This window comes from Mandrillus leucophaeus, unplaced genomic scaffold (genome assembly GCF_000951045.1).
Source record: "Mandrillus leucophaeus isolate KB7577 unplaced genomic scaffold, Mleu.le_1.0 Scaffold128, whole genome shotgun sequence".
Lineage (NCBI taxonomy): Eukaryota > Metazoa > Chordata > Mammalia > Primates > Cercopithecidae > Mandrillus > Mandrillus leucophaeus.
In genome coordinates this window covers 3712208-3714759 of record NW_012101209.1, presented here as the reverse complement: position 1 = coordinate 3714759, position 2552 = coordinate 3712208, and the positions used below count along the sequence as shown (strand labels likewise).

At 39.7% G+C, this 2552-nt stretch overlaps 1 protein-coding gene across 2 annotated transcripts in view; it reads right to left on the bottom strand.

Annotated features, from left to right (window-relative positions):
* CPVL (carboxypeptidase, vitellogenic-like) overlaps positions 1-2552 on the bottom strand; it is a 172007-nt gene that overhangs the window by 155789 nt on the left and 13666 nt on the right. The gene's annotated exons all lie outside the window — the stretch shown is intronic.

Below are 2552 nucleotides of genomic sequence, written 5' to 3'. Positions count from 1 at the left end.
AAATTTCATTTCTACAAAAAAAGTCTACAAAATTAGCCAGACATGGTGGCACACACCTGTGATCCCAGTTACTTGGGGAGCTGAAGTGGGAGGATCACTTGGGCCCCAGGAGGTCAAGGCTCCAGTGAGCCATGATCATACCACTGCACTCCAGCCTAGATGACAGAGAGAGACCTTGTCTCAAAAAAAAAAAAAAAAATCAGGGTAAGAAATTATCAAAGAAATAGTGCAAAACTATCTGCAGAGGTATAGATATGATTTTTCAGATTTAAAGGAACCATCAAGTTCCCGGATCAAGAAATGAAAAGATGAAGAACACATTTCAGAAATAAAGTGACTATTAGAAACTTTCCAGAGAAGAAGCGAGAAAGAGAATGGTATCACATAAAAAGAATCAAGAGCCAAAATTGCATTAATTTTTTGTTTATTGTGTTTTTTTTTTTGGAGACGGAGTCTTGCTCTGTCACCCAGGCTGGAGTGCAGTGGCGCGATCTCGGCTCACCACAACCTCTACCTCCCATGTTCAAGCTATTCTCCTGCCTCAGCCTCCTGAGTAGCTGGGATTACAGGTGCACGCCACCATGCCCAACTAATTTTTTTGTATTTTTAGTAGAGACGGGGTTTCACCATGTTGGTCAGGCTGATCTCGAACTCCTGACTTTGTGATCCACCCACCTCAGCCTCCCAAAGTGCTGGGATTATAGGCATGAGCCACCACGCCCAGCCTCTATCAATCATGAAAATTAAATAAATATTCAGAAATATATCAGATTTATTTATGTATTTGTTTATTTTTATTTTTTTAGAGATAGGGTCTCAGTCTGTGACCTAGGCTGCAGTGGCAGTACAATGCTGCAATCACAGCTCACTTCAGCTTCTAGCTTGTGGGCTCAAGCAATCCTCCCACCTTAGCCTCCCAGAGTGCTGCTATTACAGGTGTGAGCTACCACACCCAGCTAGATTTTGATTTTGATTTTTAATTTAATTTTTTTTCACCTAATATACAGCTTGGGAACCAGCCAGTTTTTTTTTTTTTTTTTTTAATGTTTTTCATATACCACTTCTCAGAAAGCTACTGGCAAATGTGGTCCACCAAAGCAAGGATGTAAACCAAGAAAGAGGAAGACATGGAAGCCCCGTAACAGGGGAACTAGGACTGAAGAGGGGAAGTGAAATCACAGAATAACAGTTATATCTAAAGAGCCACCAGTGCATAATGGAGCAGTAAGACAGAGGGGGGGTCCACATGAGATGTCCTCAAGGAAGAAATGTATCTATAACTGACTACTGCATGAGCTTTTGTAAAAAATCATATCAATAAGGATATTACAGTTCTGTCAGCAAGTTTGGACAGAAGTTATAAGAGTGATAGAGAAAACAGAACAATGCAAAGAGGCAATTTTTAAGTTGATGAAAATAAAACTGTACAAGACATGGATTGCAATTATAGTATACTACTTGGCTCAGCAGTGAGCAATATTTACATAATAAGGTAAACATTAGATATTGATTTAGCAAAAGAGAAAAATTATATCACCATTTGGACAGGTTGGAGGGTAGGAAAGTCAGGAGGTAAGGTATGTAAAAGTGGTAAATTCTCACCTTGTTGAATAAGTCAATAGAAAATACCTCAAATAAAAAGTGTAACTCTAAAACCAATAAATCAAGAAACAGATTAGGCAGATTACTTGGAAATTGGGAATTAAAGGCTAGAACAAATAGGTAGAAGTATGAGAGGAGGTCTCAGAGATAAGAGAAGGATGGGGCGGGGTGGAGAAGAAGACTAAAATGTTTTATCATGAGAATTATAACATTACTTTTATTATATTGACAAAAATCAAAAGTAGTTAAGAAGAACTCAAAAACTAAACTTATTATCTCCTTCCCTAAACTTGTCCTTACTTCCCTATTTTTCATCTTGGTTGGAAATACTCCCATCAACTCAAGTACTAAAGCCAGAAATCCAGGATGTATTCTTGATCTATCCATTTTTCTCTGGCCCTGCATTCCCACAGCCAATCAATCACCAACTGAATCTCCTAGATGTTTTTTAAATTCACCTTCACCTCTCTAAATCTACTCTCATGGCCTAATCCAGTTCTTTATTTTCACTTGTCTGGACTACTGCAAACCTCCAAACTAGTTTCCAACCTTGACTTTAACTCCTAATTAAATGAATCCCTCTATACTTTCCTCATGTGCTGCTGTGTCTCCTATTGAGGTGGCATCACTGTCTGGGGTAAATACCTGGGGTTTGCCATCTCACACCAAGATTAAGGACATGGACACGCACAAGGAGTGAGTTTAGGAGCGGAGGTTTAATAGGCAAAAGAAAAAGGAGAACAGCTCTCTCTTGCAAGAGAGAGGGGCATCTGAATGGGAAATCTGGCCCTCCGTGGAGTGCACCGGATTTTATAGACAGGCTTGAGGGGGTGGTATCTGATTTATATAGACATAGATTGGCTCACAGATTGGCTGGACCAGTTTAACGTTTACATAGCATGCAGGGAAGCTGGCCACCTCACCCTAACCTTATTGTGCAAATGGGCTTT